General features: G+C 36.7%; 1 protein-coding gene across 1 annotated transcript in view; it reads left to right on the forward strand.

The window, feature by feature from the left end:
• Positions 1-22,808, forward strand: part of RP1 (RP1 axonemal microtubule associated) — a 715,393-nt gene that overhangs the window by 378,172 nt on the left and 314,413 nt on the right. The window lies entirely within an intron of this gene.

Raw genomic sequence — 22,808 nt, forward strand, 5'->3', positions numbered from 1 at the left:
TCTCTCCATGAGCCAACTCTGATGAGTTTAAGGTCTTTGAGCTAATTCTATGTTCCAAATTTTCTTCTTCCCTCTCTCCTCAACCCTTCCTATGAAATCAAGCAATTCAATATGTCATACTTGTGCCGTTACGCAGAACATCTTTACCTTCCTCAAAAGTATTTTGCTTTTTACTGCTCTCTCCCCAAATCTTCCCTTCCCTCCCCTCCCTCAGGGCAAAAATATATTACTATACCCACTTGAGTATGTATGTTAGTCCTTCTTTGAGTCAATTTTGATGATATTAAGATTCACTCACTCCCCAATTCCTTCCCCCTCTTCCCCTCCCCTCCATAAGCTTTTTTTCTTGTTTCCTTCATGTGAACAACCTCTCCCCAGACCAAGTCTCCCCTTCCCCCTCCCCTCTCCCCCAGTCTATTTCTCCTACACCTCAACCCTATTTTAAGGATGTCATTATGGGTTAGTTAGGTGGCACAGTGGACAATGCACCAGCCCTGGACCCAGGAGGCCCCAAGCCCAAATCCGGCCCCAGACATAAGACACCCCACAAAGAACTAAACATAACATCCTTTCGTATTCTGTTCAGACCCGTGTCCTCTATTAAATCCTTACTGAGATAGTTCTTATGAGTTTTTGAAGTATTATCTTCCCATGTAGGAATATAAATAGTTTGATCTTTTAATATCCCTCATGAAGTCTTTTTCCTGTTTATCTTTTTAAGCTTCTCCAGGGTCTTGTGTTTGAAAGTCAAATTTTCTGTTCAGTTCAGGTCTTTTTATAACAAGTGCCTGAAAGTCTTCTTTCTCCTTGAAATTCCATGTTTGCCTCTGAAAGATGATGCATAGTTTTACTGGGTACGTGATTTTTGGCTGTAGTCCCAGTTCCTTTGCCCTCTGGAATATCATATTCCATGCCCTCTTGTCCTTTAATGTAGAAGCTGCTAGATCTTGCTTTATCCTTATTGGAGCTCCACAGTATTTAAATTCCTTTTTTCTAGCTGCTTGCAATATTTTCTCCTTGACCTGGGAGCTCTGGAATTTGGCTATAATATTCCTGGAGGTTTTCCTTTTGGGATCTCTTTCAGGTGATCGGTGGATTCTTTCAGTTTCTATTTTAGCTTCTGCTTCTAGAATATCCGGGCAATTTTCCCTCACAATCTCTTGGAGGATGGTGTCTAAGCTCTTGTTTTGGTCATGGTTTTCAGGCAGTCCAATGATTTTCAAATTATCTCTCCTAGATTTATTTTCTAGGTCAGCTGTTTTTCCAAGGATATATTTCACATTGCCCTCTATTTTTTCATTCAATTGAATTTCCTTTACTGTGTCTTGGTTTCTCATAAGGTCACTAGCTTCCATTTGTTCAATCCTAAATCTTAGGCAATTATTTTCAGCAGACAGTTTTTTAATCTCCTTTTCCATTTGGCTTTTCAAACTGTTGACTTTTTTCTCATGACTCTCCTGTAGCGCTCTCATTTCTCTTTCCATTCCTTCCTCTCTTTCTCTACATCTTCATTCTATCTTCCCTACTTTCTCTTCAACGTCCCTTTTGAGAGCTTCCATGGTCTGAGACTAGTTCATACTTTTCTTGGAAGCTATGGATGTTGGAGCTTTGACCCTATTATTATCTTCTTCTTCTGAGGATGTATTGTGGTCTACCTTTCCCCCAAAGAAGTTTTCAATGGTCTTCTGCTTTCTCTGCCTACTCATCCTGGTTTACTATTTCTTGGCTTTTTACTCCTTCTTAAAGTGTAGCGCTGCTTCCAGAACACACTGTTCCTGCTACAGCCTGGCCCAGGGGGTGATTGGGCTTCTTTTCAGCCTGCCTGGCTTGTAAGTAATCACAGTCCTTTCTCTTTGACCCAGAAACAGAAGTCTGATTGAACTCTGATTCTCTATGGTCGGAAGCTTGGCATGCTTTTACCCCTCCCCCACTGGGCCACCACCACTCACTCGATTAAGCCCACTGGTTCAGACCCAGGGCGCTTTGCCCCAACTCCAGTAGATACTGCCTCCACTTCACCCCGGCCTACCGGGAACCCCCTCACCAGTCTGTGATCAGAGCCTCAGAAGCTGCTGGTGCTGAAGACTCTGACATGCACTGGAAGAAGTGTCCCTGGCTGGGTCCGGACCGTGCGATGAGCTGTTCAGCCCGATCAGTAGGTGATCAGAATTGACCTCTTTTGCGGAGAAATAGTCTCACTCTGTTCTTATATGCATTAGGCTGTTCTGGGTTTTCATTTTTACTGCATTATTTGGGCGTGAATGGACAGGTTTATCTGGAGCTTGTGGGAGTCACAGCCTCTCCTCCGCCATCTTGGCTCCGCCCTCCAACAGAACCATTCTTGTCTAATTGGATTACCTCTCTGAACCCTGATGATGATAAGGATCAAAAGGGACACTTGTTTCATCGATCCATATTTAATATGAGCACTTTAGTCCTTTATCATTGTTCCTTCATGAATATATTTTTTATTTTTACTTTATTCCTTTGTTTGTACTTCATTGTTTCTCTGTAGCTTTGGTTTTTTCATTAAGAAAATTTGGAAGTCCTCTCTATAAAGTTCTTCCATTCCCTACCCACCCCCCAAATAATATTGTACTGTTTTTTTCTGGGTAAGTTATGCTTAGCTGTAAGCCTGTATGTTTTGCCTTATGGAATATCATATTCAAAAATTTCTAAGCCTTTATATGGTATTTGTGATCCCAACTGTGCCTCCTTGGTACTTGAATTCTTTCTGTTTACAAAATTATTCTTTGAACTGGCAGCTCTGGATTTTAGTCGTAATGTTCCTGGGAGTTTTCAGTTTGGGATTTCTTCCAGGAGGCAACTTCTGGATTCCATTTCCACATTGTCCTATGATTCTAAGAGATCTGAGAATTTTTCTTTGAAGATTTCTTGAAATATCATATATGGATCTTTTTTTTTTAAATCATGTAATTTAGGTAACCCAATGATTCTAAACATTTTTTATCCTTAATCTGTTGGGGTTTTTTTTTTTCTATGAAATGCCTTACACTTTATTTTTTTCAGGCTTTTCACTTTATTTTAATATTTCTTGTTGTCTCATGGATTCATTGGCTTCCATTTGGTCCATTCTAATTTTCAATGAATTTGTTGCATCACCAACGTTTTATGCCCCTTGTGAAAAGCTGTTAATTTTCTTTTCTTTTCTTTTCTTTTTTTTTTTGTGTGTGTGTTAGGTAATTGGGGTTAAGTGACATGCCCAGGGTCACACAGCTAGTAAGTGTCAAGTGTCTGAGACCGGATTTGAACTCAGGTACTCCTGAATCCAGGACTGGTGCTCTATCCACTGCACCACCTAGCTGCCCCTGTTAATTCTCTTTCTAATTCTTTTGTTCCACAGTTTTAATTTCTATTCCATTTTTTCCTTCATGTACTCTATTTTGACTATATAAATATTTTAAATTCTCATAATCTTTTGCTTCTTTTCTTCTAATAACCTAAGTTGAGTATGTATGTTCCTAAGTTATGTTTTTCTGTGAAGTTTTGCTTTTTGATATTTTAATAATTTTCTTGGGGGCAGCTAGGTGGCTCAGTGGATAAAGTATTGGCCCTGGATTCAGGAGGACCTGAGTTCAAATTCAGCCTCAGACACTTGACATTTAGTAGCTGTGTGACCCTGGGCAAGTCACTTAACTCTTATTGCCCTGCAATAATAGTAGTAGTAGTAGTAGTAATCATAATGATAATAATAATTTTCTTTTATATTACCACCTTGAACCTCCATGCCACCATGATATCTCATTTGGGTGAGGTTTATTTTTTGTTTTTTGTCCATTCTTTCAGTTTATTTCTTGACTTCAGAATTTAAGTTAGGGCTACGCTATATAGAAGCTTTGGAGGGAAGGTCTGAGTTGGTACTGTTAATACTTTCTTGAGGGTACTGAATCATATGTAATATCAGGTTCTCAGGAACAGGCTGGGAACCTGTAAGCTTTCAGTGCTGATCCAGCACAAAATCTGATTGCTGCCCCCTGTTCTAAACTCTGTAAATTCCTCTGTACATTTTGGTCTAAGTCACGATTGCTCATTTATATATCTATATAATGCACATACACATGTACGTACATATTTACATACATGTATGTATGAATGCATGCATGCATGCCATATGGGTCTGTAACCTGCATCAACCCATGATGTTTATCTCCCATCATGACTTGCTGGGTTCATTCTGAGGAAGAATTTCTTCTCAGTAAGGGAAGATAGGCTCCCATGTTCTCCCATTCAATTACTCATCACCCCCCTAACTCAGCTATTCTAGGGACATTTCTATTTGAGTTCTGGTTGTCTCCAACTTGGGCTTTTAGGTGTCTCTAAATAAAAGAGGTACCCAGGGCACCATATGAATTAGATATAGGATATATCATTTTATTGCCATACAGAACACAGTGTTAGAGAATGATTTAAACAGGATTCAGAAACTCAGTTTATAGGCAAGTTGCAATCTACTAGGAGGCTCTTATTAAACGCCATCAAGACAATGTCTGTCAATCCTGTTGCTAGTAATTTCACATTTTGCCTCTACCGAGCATGATTTTTTTTTTTCTTGGTGGCTCCTCTCTTGCCAAACTTGACAATTGTTCCTGCTGCAATTGACTCCTCTGATGGATACTGTAGCCCTTGCCTCCTTAGCCTCCCAGGATCTTCTGAAACTCTACCATTACCTAGTTATGGAAAAAAAAAAAACAAAAAACAAGAAAAGAAACAGCTTGTCCCAGGAACAGACCTGCTTAGCTGTGAAGTATACCCCAGCTCCTTGGGGCCCCACAGGGGATAAGGCTTTTGCCATTCCCCTAGCCAACTTTCTCACACTCATTGTGAATAGTCCTCATGCTTTGAAGCCAAATAGGAGGAAGACTCTGATATGTAGGTTGCTTATTTAGTATGTCCACAGAGTTCTGGCTCAGCAACCAATAAAGGGGATGAGTCATACATAGTGAGAAGCAATTAGAGGATATCTATGCATTCTTAAATTTTCATGCTGTCACCTGGAATGGTCACAGGGCAAGTTCCAAAATGGGGAAAAGGTACTTGCTACATTTACCTTCTTCCTCCCCTACCAGACTTTATAATAAAGAATAAAGAAAGGGAAAAAAGGCAGCTCAGTAAAACCAACCAACTATATTTCTTTTTTTAATGTAAGAAACATTTTCATTTATAATTTTGGGTTCCAATTTTTGTCCCTCCTTCCCTCCCTCCCCTTCCCCCTCCCTGAGGTGCCAAGCAATAAGATATAGGTTATACATGTATGATTATGCAAATTATTACCATATTTGCCATTTTGTACAAGATGGCCCATACGTTATTCTGCATCCTGAAACTTCCACCCCTGCAGAGGTCTTTCATTTTCCCAGGGGTCACACTTGGCTTACACAAATAGTAAATTTCAATTAGAGTTCAGTTCATATTGTTTGTTTTTTGTTTTATTTCTATTTAAACTGTTTTAGTTATATATTGCTCACTGAATCATGTGCTTGCTCTTTTTTCTCCCAAATAAGTCATATTTATACTATCTTATGGAGCAGTAATATTCTATTATATTTATCTACAAAAATTTGTTTGGTCATTTCCCCCCCCCTCCCCCCCCCCCCCCCCCGCCAATCCATCAGTTTCTACCTTGTTTCTAGTTCTTTGCTATTACAAAGTCATCTGGCATGAATATATTGGTATTATCCATCTTTGAATATATATGTGCATGTATATATTTGTATATAGATAGATATATTTATATACATATACATACATACACATACACCTTCTATCTTTGATCTTTTGGTAGGTATGTTGCCCGACATTTTTGATGATCCCAAAATAGCTTATAATGATCACCTCTTTTTGTTGTTCATAAGGAATTCATTTAGTAATCCATTCTAATATTTTATCTTCGACTTCAAGCTCATTGGTCTATTGTTTCCAGTATTTATAATTTGCCTGAAATCCTGTGTCTTGTCTCCTTTTCACCACATTTCATTAAAGGTCATGCGCAGTAACATGCTCACTTCATCTCTTCAATTGTCTTTGATTTTAATTCCTTTTGAACCATTTTTATTGTCTATGGGTCTGAAGTTTCTGGAAAGGAGTCTAGCTTTTGATATACTGAGTATTCTGTACCCAGGTGACCAGAAAGCTTTGTCAATGAGTAGGACCTTGTTAGTACCTTGATTCAATGAAATCTCAAGAATAGTTTCAATGCCTTTTAAGATAAACTAGCCTAATTTGCATGGGGGAAAGGGGCTTTAGATATTTTTTCCATCATAAGTGAAATATTTCTTCATTTTTCTGTCAGTTATTATTTTGCCTACAACCCAAAGAAGTGGAATTATCCCTTTCTATATTTTCCTATTGTCCCCAATTTGATTAATTGTTTTTGTCCTTAACATAAGTGGACTTTGATGCCATTCTTATAAGCCCTTGCTATTCTTTTACTTAGTTTTGCTTCTCTGTTTTAATTGACATCTTGTCTAACTCTTTCATTTAACAAATGAGGATACATATCTGAGTTCCAGAGAGCTATGTTACTTGCCCAAGATCTCCTAAATTCCTAGCAGTGAGTCAAGATTAGAATCCAGGTCTCCTGACACTGAGACCAATATGTTTTCCAATGCATTTTGCTATCTTTTTGGGGATCTTGTTCTTACTTTTTGTCCCAAATCATTACTTCCATATTTATAATACCCAAATTGATATTTCTAGTGTAAGGAATTAATTGTGATTTGGGGTTTTCCATAACCCTGTCTTGGCTTCATTATGGTCAGACTGAAAAAATGTAAGCTTAAAAGCCTAAGAGAGGATGGGTGTGTACTTTGGGAGATAGTTGAATAAACAAGAGGAACTCTGACCACAGGGAACATTTATTGAACCTATGTAACTAAGCCTTTCCTCTAATAGCTTCCCCATGCCCACATGGGTCTGGCCAGATTATGATGGGGACAGCCCATGTGGGTGTGCTGAACCAATTGGAGACTCAGCATGGCTAAGAACTGCCCTTCCCCTTCCTGTGGAGAAGTCAGTTAGATTCAGTTAGACACAGTTAAAAGTCAGTTAGAGAGGGTCCTGAGGGAAACAGGGAAGGAAGGAAGGGACAGTTTGAGGAGCTGCTGGGATTTTTGACCTTCGGACCAAAATGGAAGAGACTACAGCAAATAGCTACAGATTTTGCATATTGGCGAGTTTTTGTTTTTTTGTTTTGTTTTGTTTTTAGGCAGAGCTGGCTGGAGACAGGTTCAGGATGCCTGGGGCCTTTTTACCCCAGAGATTTATACATTGTTTCCAGTTCTATTAATCTCACTTGTGTGATTCAGATATTGTTTTAAACTTGTTCCCATTAATAAACCTGTTTTGTTTTTGAAAGAGGCTGTTTGTTTTCGTACCTCAATATTAAGGCGAGCCAATGAACTCATCCCATACTAAATTTGGCCCTTACACTAGGCTTTTTGTCTCAGTCAGACATCATGGATTCCTGTCTACTAATTATTTTCAGTTGGCTATGTCACTGTCAACTTAAACTCAATATGTGCCAAAAGGAATTTACCATTATCGTCTCTTCCTACAAAACCTCCAAAATTCCTCATTTGTCAGTGACATTATTGGAATGAATCAGGCTAAAAGAAAGAAAAAAATCTTGGAATTTTGACTCATTACTTACATGCATTCACTGATTCAGTCAATAGATTTTTTTGTGAAATTATTATCCCAGGTATCACTACTTAGCCATTAACATTGATACTACCCTCCTGTTGTTATTACTAGATGCCTGCAAAAGCTTTTTCCCTCAACACCCTTCAGTTTGTCCTACATCTAATCTATCTTAAACTTAACCACCAAACTTATCTTCCTTGTACACTGTTTTTATTGCATCAAGGTGCTGCTTAGAAATGATTGAAAACATCCTGTTTCATTGTATATCAGCTATAAATATCATTTTCTGGCCTTCAACACCTTCCATCAGCCCTTTATATGCTATTTATCTTGTTGCCCACTATTTTACATCTTCCATTCCAGTGAGGTCAGCCTCCTTACTATTTAACAAATGCACCAATATTCATTCAATCCTCTATGCCTTCACTAATATAATTCCCTAGTCTTAGAATATGTTCTCTTCCCTTTTCTTCGTGTTAAGATTTATAACTCATGTCTTCAAGAACCAGCTCAGTTCTTACTTTTTTTAAAGAAGTCATCCCTGACAAGTCTAACTCCACTAACCTCCTTATCTGAATTTCTGCAATACTTCTAGATTTTACCATAATGATTAACACTCAATTACATATGCACTTGGGTTGATCTCTAATTTTTTCATATTTTAACACTTAATAAGATCTATGTTTTCCATATGTGTGGATGCTCCCACTGATGCAGACTGCAGTATGTCTGTGCCTCAGTAGTTGATATTCATAAAAAACAACAACAACAAACTATTGCTTGGTTGTGAACCTCTTGTGGTTAACTTCTCTCAGTTTGGCTAGGCTATTGATAGCACAACATATATTTCATTGTCAGGTTTTTCTTTTTCTTTCTTTCTTTTTTTTGGGGGGCAATGAGGGTTAAGTGACTTGCCCAGGGTCACATAGCTAGTGTCAAGTGTCTGAGACTGGATTTGAACTCCACTGTGCCACCTAGCTGCCTCCAGGTTTTTCTAGATTGCTAAAACCTACTGGAGATTATATTTACCTGGCACAGCTATTAAAATCAGAGAATTATTTCCACATCAAAACTTTAATGGAGGAAATGTTTTATGCCCATTAGTTTTTATTTCTCCAATAGGATTGTAAACACCTTGAGGACAAGAATTACACATGTACACACATAATAGAAACATATACACACATGTTTTCTGAAGCATCCAATGCATCTTTTAGTGTGCTGAGCATATAGCATGTGCTCAGTAAATATTTAGTGACTGATTAATTCAAAGTTATAGGAAAAGAACAGGAAGATAGCCAGAGGAATGAAGGAAGAAGCATATACATGGAGCTTCATTTAGGTGGCACAGTAGATCAAGCCCTGGGCCTGCAGTCAGGAAGACCCAAATTCATATGTAGCCACATAAATTCCCTAGTTGCCTAACACTGGAAAAATCATTTCACCTCTGCCTGCTTCAGTTTTCTCATCTGTGAAATGGGGAGAATAATAACATCTACCTACCAGAGTTGTTGTAAGGATAAAATGAGGTAATACTTTTAAAGCGCTTTGCAAACCTTAAAATCTTTATATAAATGTTAGAGGTTATAATAATAATAATAATTATTGTTGTTGTTGTTTTACATTATTATCATCTTTAATGTTGGCTGGGAGATATGGTAATAGTATACTTCTTAAAGCAGCCTAAGGTTAGGTATTGATTGAATCAATCAAGAAGCATTTTTTTTAATACCTCTTATTTGTCAGTGTTCTAGGTGCTGAGAATACAAAGATAAAAAACAAACAAACAAACAAAAAAACCAAAACCCTTCCCTAAGGAACTTACTTTCTTTTGGAAGAGTAAGAAGCCCCAGAGAAATCGCCTCTGATCCTGGCTTTTCAGTCTATACCCAGGTGCTTTAAAGAATTATTTTTTATGTCGGGAACTTGTCATTGATGTGACTGGTAGACCCCATAAGAAATATCACATAGCTCACAATGCAGCATATTGCAAATTGTATTTAGTAAATACTAGATTCTTTTTAAAAGGAACTTCAGTTAAACCCCATTGAGATAAATATTCAATGTTTTCATTTGCCTCCTATTTGAAGAACAAACTCTTTAATACTTGTAAAAAAATGAATAAGATGGTTTTGTGGGTTTCTGAAATTTCTAAGACGTCTTAGAAACTCCATTGTACTTCAAATGAACTATTGATTCTTGGTTCATTTAACATGAACAGCAATAAAGGCTCAGCATGGCTCCCCAGCAACTTTCTATTCATTTTTTCCCCCAAACTAGCAAATGAAACTTTTTCCATTTGCATTTCCCATTTAAAAGGGTAATTTCTTAGCTGCAGCACTTATCTTAAGGCACTTTCTTCAACAAAAACATTTAATGTAATACATGATAGTTATTGATAATGTGATAGAGTTTGGTCATTTGTATCAAGGGTTGGAAAATCAATCCATTTGTACCTTTCTAGACTATATATTTGCTCATTTTGAGGAATAAAAGTAGAAAAAACTAAATGTGATGAAAAATAATCATTCTTAAGTAGCCATGAATAAGTTCTGGACATAAGCCGACTAGTGAGTGGAGAAAAATTTCGCCAGGCAGGCTGCCAGGTATGCATCATCCACTATTAACTTTTGGAAATGACATTACCAGTTTAGACCCCCTGAGGGCTCAGCTATTGTTTCTGGGCCTGAAAAGGGAGTCCCCACAGAGTTTGAGACCCATAGGATTAGACATGGGAATGGCAGGTTGGGGAACACCAAAAATCTGTTTCTAGTCAGAGTTTCTATGCTGATGGTAGGAGGAAGAACATTCTAGGACCTATGTGGAGGACCCATCAGCAATAGGAATACCTCAAAACTTCTCTCCTTATTTCCTGTCAGAGATTTATAATTCAACCCCTAATGTTACAGAAACTGGGGATTAAGTTTTGTTGACTTGCCCTAGGTCAGATAAGTAGTAAGCACCAGAGTCAGAATTTGAACTGAGGCTCCTGAACCAATATTATTTCCTGTTTCACATTAGCTCCAATACCCCCCACCCTAATCTTCCACAGACATGAGGTGGACCTCACTGGGTAGAGCCTTTTTATTTTTTAAATTTTTAAATTTTTAAATTTAATTTAATTTATTTTAATTTTGTGGGGAAATGAGGGTTAAGTGACTTGCCCAGGGTTACACAACTAATAAGTGTCAAGTGTCTGAAACTGGATTTGAACTCAGGTCCTCCTGAATTCAGAGCTGGTGCTTTATCCACTGTGCCACCTAGCTGCACCCCCCTCCCACCAAGGCAAAGCCTTAATTTTTTTTTCCATTCTTCCCTTTTGTGATCCAGTTTTTTATTCACAATAACTTTAGAGCTTCTAAAAGTTTTTTTTTCCCCTGGAATTTAGGATATGATCTCCTCCCTCCCCCAATTTGGGTGAAACAGTGGAAAGTGTTATAGGTTGGCATGTGAAAAAGAATTCCAATGGAGTGGCAAACACAATGGAAAGCAATGTTAAGTGCAGGGGATACAAAAAGAGGCAAAAGAGAATCCCTTCCCTCAAGAAAATACAACATCTATTTAACATCATTTTGATATTCCTGAAATAAGTTAAAAAAAAATAATAGAGCTGGGGGCAGCTATGTGGCTCAGTGGATTAAGCACCAGCCCTGGATTCAGAAGGACCTGAGTTCAAATCCGGCCTCAGACGCTTGACACTTATTAGCTGTGTGACCCTGGGCAAGTCACTTAACCCTCATTGCCTCACCCAGAAACCAAACCAAAACAAAACAAAAAACAAACCACACACACACACACACACAATAGTGCTAGTTTCACTGACCTATGTTGAGAGCTCTGACTATTTATTTTACTTTCTGACAAATGAATGAAAAAGCATTCTTAAGCACTTACTATGTGCTAAGTAGGTACTGTGCTTTCTGCACAAAAAGAAAAAAAAAGTTGAGATGCTTCTTGCTTTCAAAGTATCCATACTCTATCTAGCTATAGGAGATAGTGTACACATACATACACACACACACACACACACACACACACACACACACACACACCCTCAGCTACAGGGAAGAGGGAAAGACTTGGACATCTTAAGGGGTAAGATAAGGAGTAGATGGCCAGGGCCAGGGGTCCTTAGGTTACATAAATAGTTCAAATGATAATTTCTGGTAATTAAAGGGGTGGAGGCAGGGTAGGTGTTAAGGTCCAGATGACTTTAGGATGTGGTAGCAAGGACTGGTGGTCCTCCTAGTCATAACAAGGAATTGATGACTCCTATTTCATTGGACATACTTCAGGAGTCAAGGAATAAGTGGAGATGGGTTCTGTGACAGGGGAAGGGTGGGAAGAGAAAAGGGGGGAAGGATTCTAGGGTCATGAGATGATAACTGGCTAAAATAGTAGGTAGTGCTTTTGTGTGTTATGTAATTCAGCAAATAGATTCTTTATGTTAATTTGCTCATTCTGTACAACTTATATATTATAAATACACATAAGTAAGAGTGTGTGTGTGTATGCATGTGCATATACTAGGCTTGTGATTTCATTGGTACAGGCAATTCCCGGTGAGGAACTTTTATTTTTAACAATTAAGATTGGTGTATTCTTTGTTATTTATAGCCCTAAAAAGTTGCCAGGAGGCACTGAGAGATTAAATGTCTTTTCCAGGGTCACCCAGTTGGTATGTAGCTGAAGCAGGACTGAACCTAGAGCTTCCTGACTCCACAGTTAACTTTGTTATATTACACTGTTTCTCAAAGTGACTAATATGCTAATTGAATTATATTCAAATGTATTCAGTTTTTCTTAGGAGATTAGATGGACTTGAGATACAGAAGAGCCCTTATGGGTCAAATAGACAATGTATATTTCTGGGAAAAATGAAAACTCTCTAAGGGATCAAGCAAAGCTATGACCAGGGCAGGGTAACTAGAACTTTGGTCAAATGCCCTGACGGGGGTGGGATACTCTTTCTGTTGGCAGGCCCCAAATATCTTTAGCCTTATGACTTTTTCTACTAGGTCAGGCCTGGATGTCCGGCTCTATGGTCCCCTCATCATAGGTCTTATTTTCTCAGGGTCTCTCTTGTTGGCTCTTTCTTCCACTGCCCTATCATAATTTCCCCTTCCCCTTTAAAGGTATTTGGAGGTCAGGGACCATTTCCCATAGAAGACTTTCTTAGAGCACAGCAGTATCTGAGGGGAAGTGTCCTCTACACATAGCTCTTCTCCCCCACCCCAACTACCTCATGGAATTGCCTTAAGTACAAGCATCTCTAGGCATAGTTCCCTGAGTTGGTGGTTGAATTTTTTTTGCCTGTCCTTCAAAACCAGTTTTAAATTCAAATTCTACCTGCTCCATGAAACTGGCCTTGATAAGACTAGCATATGTTGAACTCTCTTGCTTCTGATGACCCATAGCACTCATTTCATGTACTAAGTATTCTAGTCATTGATTATATTTCATTTATCACTTGTTTGTTCCTTTACTTCTATCATATCTATAATTTTTATCTCCTCAACAAGTTTGTCATTTTCTCAAGGGCACGGACCAGCTCATATATTTCTCTTCTTTCCCCACCTCTTGGCATTGACTAGGCACATGTACTCAATACTTATTGAGTTTAATTCATTTGACTGCCACTACCAAGTCAGTTTTTGTCTACCATCACCTTGGACCAATTATTGTAGGGCCATTCTTTCAGAATTTAACTTCCCATAGGCTCCAGTCTTCCACTGCCCTGCCTCAAACTCCCTCTCCCTTTAAATGTTATGCAGGATGAGGACCATTGGCTACAGAAGACTTTCTTTAAAAACAACTGAACTGCCAGTTGCACCTCCACCTTCTAACCATTTCCAGAAACCATTTTTATCTTAGCCCTAAAAGTTCAGGCACAAGGAATATGGTCTTCAAAACAGCAGTGGGACTCTCTTATGAAAAAAGATATGAGATACTGAAGGGAATTATTGGATAGGTAAAGTGAAAACATGAGTAATTTTGAACCTTCCATTAAGGAAAGGACATAGAATGACACACAATGATTCTTCTTCAAATGATTGTACATATTAAGGATTGTTGTTTTTATTCAGTAATTTAGTCATGTTTGAAACTTTGTAGCCCCATATGGGGTTTTCTTGTTAAAGATACTGGAATAGTTTGCCATTTTTCTTCTCCAGTGGATTAAGCAAACAGAGGTAAAATGACTTGGCCAGGGTCACACAGTCAGTGAGTGTCTGTGGCCAGATATAAACTCACATCTTCCTGACTCCAGGTCCTCTACCCATTGAGCCATTTAACTGCTTCCCTTATATTAAAGATTAATTGCTTGAAAAAAAAATAGCAAATCACATTAGAGATTCCAATAAGCTGATTTAGGAGAAGAAAAAACATAATGCCTCTGTATGTAAGACTTAAATTTTGTATTAGCTCAATTATAGTAGTCAATTACTTTGATTCTTGTGCTTTTTCTTGCTCAGATCATTGTCATCTTTTGAATGGATAAAGTTCCTTGAGAAACAATTAGCTTGTCAGTCACCATTATTTAGGGGCATAAATAGATTGCTAGTGGGTTCAGAAAGAAATTTCCTTCAATAGAATAATACTGCCAAATTAGGGTTGTTAACACAGTTTTCCTACTTTCCTCTGATTATTCACCATCTGCCATGTTGGCAGGACAGGACTAAATAGGCATCTGATCTCTCTCCATTTGTTGTCCTAAGAAATGTTTAGATAACTGACCATTGGACTGCTAAGGATAACTATTTGGCCTACTGTGGCATTCCTAAAAGGGCTATTTTCCAGGAGAAATGGAAATTATGATGGAGAAGTGATAATTATGGCCCTGGGTATAATGACAGCCCAGGGCATTCTGGAACCCATTGGGTAAAAGAAATCATCATTATAATAGAAATGTATCTGTTCTTAAATGTTTTCATTACTAGGAAACTAGTAAAAGTAAAGATGACTGCCATTTTGGAACAATTGCTTATAACCTGAAGCCCAGTTTCAGGTCAAATAGCATCTCTCTGGGTTCACAGGCATTGCCTGATCTGAAAATAAGAATGTTATCTCTGAAGTTTTCCCCTTTAGCACATTTCATAGCTCCTTAGCATTTACCTTGGAGACCTGACAGGAAGGCTTGGGGGAGAAAGAATGTTATCACTCTAAGTGGAGGACTGTGCAGAAACTAGTTGTTTTGATTATTTCTGGAAACTCATGCAGGTCATTCACTTTATCAAAGAGGTACATTGAATTCCAAGCCCTGAGCACCCCTGTGCTAGGCTGAATCAGCGTCTTGGCCCACAAACCCTAAGTGAAGGCTGAAACTGAAATTTCTCCACATGTTTAATGCTGTATCTCATTTACCATCTGTTTCAGAGTTCTAAATTCTTTGGGCAGTTTATATCAACTTGATTACACAGCAGTAAGTGCTTAAAAGACTTAACTCTTAGAGAACTGACAAAAAAGCATACTGTAAATGTACTAATTATACAAAATGACATTTACATAACACTTTGAGATTTACAATGTGATTTTCCCACACCAGACCCATGAGCCACTTTATAGAGGTTTGTACTAATGATGATGATGGTGAAACTCTCTTAAACCTGTCTCATAGAAGCCTTACATTCTTCAGACCTCAGATTGAGTGCCACATCTACATGATACCCCTTACTACTACTCCCCAACTCCCCAACTTATTCTATGTATGTATTCTATGTATTTATTGTATGTATGTATTATATTATTGTATTTATTAAGTATGTATGCATGTATATAAGGGAAACCATGGGGCAAAGTGGGTAAAGAGCTGGACCTGAAGCAAGGAAGACCTGGTTTCAAGACCCATCATTGAAATGTCTTGGCTGTGTGACTTTGGGAAAGCCTTTAACGTCTTAATGCTCTGAGAAAAATATAGGTTGCAGAACAATAGCCTGAGAGTAGATAAAGCAGAGGATGTGGAGTTAAAAAGACCTGAATTCAAATCTAGCCAGACATTCACTTACTATATGACCCTTGGAAAACCATTTAACTCTTTCTGTTTTTTTCCTCATCTGTAAAATGGGGATAGCAATAGCATTTACTTCCTTGGGTTGTTGTCAGAATAAAATTAAAAACTATTTATAAAGGGGTTTGCTATATAAATGCTGGTTGTTATTTGTATTGTTAAATTTATTTTTGTTTCTTTCATTAAATTACATTCCCAATTAGAGTAAATTTTTTAATATTCATTTTATTTTTTAAAATGTAATTTTTTTGTGGGGCAGTTAGGGTTAAGTGACTTGTCTAGGGTCACACAGCTAGTAAGTGTCAAGTGTCTGAGGCCAGATTTGAACTCAGGTCCTCCTGAATCCAGGACTGTTGCTTTATCCACTGTGCCAACTAGCTGTCCACTTTAATATTCATTTTACAAAATTTTGAATTCTAAGTTCTCTCCCTCTCTTCCTACCATTCCATACCTTTTGAGAATATGTGCAATATGATATTGATTATAAATGTGAAATCATACAAAACATATTTCCATATTAGTGATGTTACAAAATGAAAAAAACACACCAGAAAATAAGAAAAATAGAGTGAAAGAAAATTATGCTTCAATTGGCACTCAGAGTTTATCAATTCTAACTCTGGAGAATTCAAAACTCTGGTTTTGGATTATTCTTTTCATTTGAGTTGCTAAATATTTCACAGTTGATCATCCTTATAATATTGCTGTTACTATATATAATATTCTCTTGGTTCTGCTCACTTCACTTTGCATCAGTTCATATAAGTCTTCCCAGGTTTTTCTGAAACCATCCTGCTCATCATTACTTCTAGCATCACAATCATATGCTACAAATTATTCAGCCATTTCCCAACTGATAGACATCCCCTCCGTTTCCAATTCTTTGTGACAACAATAAGAGCTGCTATAAATATTTTTGTAAAAATAGGTCCTTTCTTCTTTTCCTTGATCTCTTTGGAATACTGATCTAGTGCCATACATGGACCAACAAGTATGAACAATTTGATAGCAATTTGGGGATAGTTCCGAATTACTCTCCAGAATAGTAAGACCAATTCAAAATGCCACCAAGAGTGCATTAGTGTCCTACTTTTCCCACATCATCTCCAAGATTTGCCATTTTCCTTTGTTGTCATGCCAGCTATTCTGAAAAGTGTTAGATGGTATCTCAGAGTTTTAAAATTTGCATTTCTATAAAAAATGGGGATTTAGAGCATTTTTATGTGACTATTGATAGCTTTGATTTCTTCTTCTGAAAACTGTCTATTAATGTCCTTTGACAATTTATCAATTGGGGAATGGCTCTTTTTTGTTTAGTAGAGAAATTTACTGCAAACCTCCCCGCCCCCCTTTCCTGCTGCTCTTCTAATTTTGGCTGCATTAGCTTTGTTTGTACAAAACCTTTTTAATTTCATGTACTAAAAAGTATATGTTTTACTTCCTATGATCCTCTCTTTGGACATACATTCCTCCCTTATCCATAGATGTAAAAGGTACATTTTCCTATGCTCCTCTAATTTACTTAAGATATCACCCTTATATCTAAATAATTAATCCATTTTGACTTGATCTTGGCATGCCATGTGAGATATTGGTCTATGTCTAGTTTCTTCCGACCTGTTAATACAGTTTTCCCAACAAGTTTTGTCAATGGTGAGTTTTAACCCCCAAACCTTGGCTTTTTAGTTTTATCAAACATTACATTACTATGGTCATTTACTACTGTATATTATTTACCTTGATTTTTCCCACTGATCTACTACTCTACCACCAGTGTGTTTTGAAATATAGTTTGAGATTTGATATTGCCAAGCCACCTTCCTTCACATTTTTTCCATTGATTCCCTTGATATTCTTGACCTTTTGTTCTTCTAGATGAATTTTATTATTTTCCTGGCTCTATAAAATAATTCTTCAGTAGCTTGATTGGCGTGGAATTCAACATATAAATTAGGTCAAATTATCATTTCAGTATACTTGTTTGAACTAACCATGAGCAATTAATATTTCTCAAGTTGTTTAGAATTATCTTTATTTGGGTGAAAATTGTTTTATAATTGTGTTCCCATAGTGCCTGGGTTTGTCCTGTCTAGTAAACTTCTGATCTTATATTGCTTGCAGTTATTTTAAATGAAATTTTTCTTTCTATCCCTTTCTGCTGGACTTTGTTGATACTGTGTAGAAATGTTGATGATTTATATGGGATTATTTTTTTATGCTGAAATTTTGCTAAAGTTGTTAATGATTTCAACTAATTTTTCATTGATGCTCTAGGGTTCTCTAAGTATACCATCATGTTATTTGCAAAGAATGATGGTTTTGTTTCCTCATAGTCTATTTTTATTCCTTCAACTTCTTTTTTTTAATCTTATTACTATAGTTACCATTTCTAATACAATCTTGAATAGTAGTAGTGATAATGGACCTTCTTACTTCACCCCTGATCTTATTGGGAAGGCTTCTAGTTTGTCCCCATTACAGATAATGCTTACCCTTGATTTTAAATAGACAGTACTTATTTTTTCAGGAAAAGCTTCATTGATCCCTGTGCTTTGTGGTGTTTTTAATTGGCATGGATGTTTTATTTTTTGAAAAGATTTTTCACCATCTATTGATATAATCATATAATGTTTGTTGTTTTAGGTATTAATCTAGTCAATTGTGCTCACATTTTTTTTCTAATATTGAGCCAGGTTTGCATTTCAGTTGTTTTATTAGAGGGAATTTCTTTACCTGGGATCTCCTTAAATCAATGAAATCACTAGTCCCTGTCTCCTACTTGTATATGTACATGTTGCCTCCTCAAATAAATATAAAGATAATGTCCTTGAATGTAGGAAGTTGTATTTTCTTTGTATACCTAGCATCTAGTAGTGCCTGGCACATAGTAGGCACTTAAATGATGGCTGATTTATTGACATTCTACAGACAAAGAAATTAAACCTCAGAGAGCCTGAGAATTGTACAAGCTTGGGAATGGCTAATTCTTTTTATAAATAGCATTTGAAATGAGGTATTCTGCCTCTAAGGCAAATACTATTTTTGCAAATTGTCCAATATCAAAATAAGGGCAATGGCACAAAAGGGCTACACATTGTAAAAGTATTTTGCCTTTCAAAAGTAATCATAAGGAAGAGCTTCTGGTGGCAGCTGTAAACACACCCAGCTGTACCATGAATTTTTACCTTCCCTAGGACCAGCATAAAAAGAAAGGAACATTCATACAATATTTAACCAAAATTTAGAAATTATTAGTAAGGTAGAAATATTCAGTATTTTCATGTCTATTTTTAACATTGTAATTTAGGAAAATGTTATATTTGTTAAAAAGGGTAGTGGGAGAAAACAGAGGGAAGTAGTTGCCTGACATAGCTGTAGAATTCCAACAGAGCAAGTGAGGAGTTCCCTCATTCATGTCATCCTTTGACCATTCCAGTAGTCACCTTTTTTAGCTTTCCACACTAACAATAATCTGTCTCACCTACGGAGGGGCGAGTATTAATAATTAAACCACCAGTAACTTAGTGCCTTGAATAACTGCTGGTTCTTAGAGGGAAACCTGCTTTCCTGAACATTGTCAGCTAATGAGAACTCCTTCCAGATGCAATACTAAATGATTGCTATATTTCTTTGAGCATATTTGATAGCCCTATGCAGGTGGGGTGCATCTGGCTTTCATTGAGTACACATGGTTCTGTTTATTACCTGACAAATAACTACAAACCTGTGTCATACAGTTATCAACCATGTTCTACTTATATATATGCATTATTCCCCAAACTGATAATCCATCTATGAATGCCTCCTTCTATATCACTGATAAAGATATTAATCAGAACATGCCAAAGGAAAGAATCCATTAGCACAACATTAGGTAACTTTCTAGGTTGACAACTGGTATAGAAATTAAAGACTTTTTTATCACTTAATTAATTGGCTCTCAATCCATATACCTGAAATACCACCTAAACCCCATTTATCCATTTTGTTTACAAGATTTCATCTAATGCTTTTTGAAATGGAACTATATTGTAACTACATCATCATTGGCATAAATTATAGACTATATGATCAGTTAGAGAATATGGATGGGGGCAGCTAGGTGGCACAGTGGATAAGAGCACCAGCCCTGGATTCAGGAGTACCTGAGTTCAAATCCAGCCTCAGACACTTAACACTTACTAGCTGTGTGACCCTCGGCAAGTCACTTAACCCCAATTGCCTCACTAAAAATAAAAATAAAATAAAAATGAGAATATGGATGATGCTTTATTGATACTTATTCTAAGACTTGCACAGAGGCAAAGCATGATACAGTTGGAGAAATTCAGTTTTGCTCGTTTTTGCTGAACTTTCATTCTCCTAAAACTAGAGCATTTAAAAACTTCTTGAATGTAAGTTTTCATTACTTAAATATTACAGTGAGCCATGATTTCACTATGGTTGTGACTTCCTTTGTTTTCTCACCTACTATAGAAATAATTTAATATTCCCTTCTAGAAATTATTATGATACTTGAAATATGATGATAATGTAAACCTTATTCAAACAGGATAATAAAGACAAAGTAAATTTCATTCAAAACAGTCGTTTTAGCCACAAGAACTCAAAATAACTTTTAAATAGTTGTAAATAGTTTTAAATAGTTGTAGAAATATTAAATTCTGAAATATGTATCTGAAGATTAAGAAGGGAATCCTATATTAGGTGTTCAGCATATAGAAGAATGTGGCAGGAAGAATGGGAAAGAAAGAATAATAAAAAAATTCTCCTCAAAGATAATGAACCTAGATGCTATGAAAAAAAAAGAAGCCTTAAGGAATGATGCTGAATGTCATCAACATATGCCATTCAGAGAGACCATCCAGCACTGGCCAGAAGAAGAAAAAAAGACCATTAATGGTGGTTGGTGATACTTGTTAAGGGACACTGAAGTAGACTTAGTTTGAAATGACATTTTATATATATATATATATATATATATATAACTGCTATATAGATGAGAAGCAAGGTTTGTTCATTTTGGTTGGTGGTAGATCAGAACTAAACAACAACAACAGGTTTAATTAATTGATTAATTAATTGATCAGTCAATTAATTTCTTATCAAGAAAGGCAAAGAAGGAACATCTATTATTTGTAGTATTTAGGTTCATAGTAGTGGAAAAGAGAAAGAAATAAAAAAACCCCTATTAAACTTTTATTTCTATTTTCTCTACCAAAGAGAAGTATGTTTATATCAGAAGGACTAAGGAAAAACGGTTAACAAGCAGTTGAAACACAAAATGAACTGAGGCAATATTAAAAGAGCACCATTGGGGCAGCTAGGTGGCGCAGTGGATAAAGCACTGGCCCTGGATTCAGGAGTACCTGAGTTAAAATCCAGCCTCAGACACTTGACACTTAATAGCTGTGTGACCCTGGGCAAGTCACTTAACCTCCATTGCCCCGCAAAACAAAACAAAACAAAAAAAAATGGAGAGCACCATGTTGTTTTTCTTTTTGGAGGTTTTTCCTTCTTGCTCTGATTCTTCTTGTATAACACGACTAATGCAGAAATATGTTTAATGTTATATATCAGATTACCTGCTCTCTAGGGGAGGGCGAGGGAGGGAGAAAAATTTGAAATTGGAAATCTTATCTAAACAAAGGTTGAAAACTTAAATAAATTTTAAAAAAGAGCACCTAGTTGCTAACCTCAATGAATTCAAGTCACTAGCCTTGAATGATATATCACAGAATCCTGAAAGAACTGGCAAATGGGAATTCTAAGTCATAGCCAATGATCTTAAAAGATCTTGAAAAATTGTATGGGATATAAGTAAATCCTGTCCTTGGTTAAATAAAATGGAAAGGGGCTAGAAAAATTTTAGAAAAGAATGAGAAGGAAGGAAAGGAGGAGGAAGGGGTCAAGGATTTGGGGGAAGGGGAATTAGGAGAGGTAGAAAAGGAATAAGGAAGTAATAAGAAAATGGTGACAGTTACACTATGAAGTGTGTCATTTTTGTGATTGAAACATACGTAACCCTCTGCACAGGTATTTCATCGTGATGTTTGATGGATGCATTCTTTTCTCATAAGTGATAGTTTTCAGTGATTTTTTTAATACAAAAGATTCCTTACTGATAACTATAAACAAAACTTAATACTAATTTGCCTCCATTTCATTTAGATATTTGATTTGCAAATCTGGTAACTACAGTAATATTTTTTTGGTAATTAAAAAGTTTGTGTTTTTGTGTGTATGTGTGTGTGTGGGTTTTTTTTTTTTTTTGCCATGTCCTTGTTTTGCTATTTAGTTGCAAATGTCTTTTGAAGGTTTAGAACAAATCTCAATTACATTTTACTCTGGAATATTTTAGGATAGGGGATAGTTCATATCTACCCATCCCATTTTCCTCATCATTGTGTGAAAAGGATGGTGGGTTCTCGAACTCTGTTAGTGGAATTCAAGCCCTGGAAGGGATCTACCGAACTGGAAGGGCTTCATGTAAAAGCCCAATATACTGACATTTCTGTTTTCTGGGGATCTGTTTGAGCTCTGTTGAGAGACACTAATCATGAGGTCAGCCCAATAAGGTGATGATAGCAACTTTCAAAGACATTTTAACAAACTATAGTAGGTCATGATCTCTAGGGAAGGGAGGAGCCAAACCACTAAAAATCACAGATTCTCAAAGCATTTAAGTAATACTATAAGATAAAACCAGCTTGATTCTGTTTTGTAACATTTTCCAACATAAGAAAAATGTGTCTTTTTAAAGGTGGTGTCTGATGGAAATAACAGGGAATATTCCTTACTTACATTGTTTTCCCACTTCTTGCATTTTTATGTCTTGGTACTTTGGAAAATGTTAATGGGAATTTCTGTGAATGCATTTGCATGATGATAAGTAGTCTGAGTTCTAAAGAGTTCAGAAGCCTTTGTGGTAAAAGACATTCTCTATGTCCAAGATATTATTCATTTTTAGCAGCATTAGTAAGAATAACCTCATTTCTAATTAATGCCTTTTTATTAACGTCTTGGAAATTGTTCTAAACCTAAGGTCAAATTTACTGAGTTATAATCTGCTGGTTTCCCCTCTAGACTCTTTTTTAAAGATTGTATTTAAATTTGCATCTCTTCAGGATCTCTGTATTTT

The sequence above is a fragment of the Dromiciops gliroides genome, chromosome 1, assembly GCF_019393635.1.
Source record: "Dromiciops gliroides isolate mDroGli1 chromosome 1, mDroGli1.pri, whole genome shotgun sequence".
Lineage (NCBI taxonomy): Eukaryota > Metazoa > Chordata > Mammalia > Microbiotheria > Microbiotheriidae > Dromiciops > Dromiciops gliroides.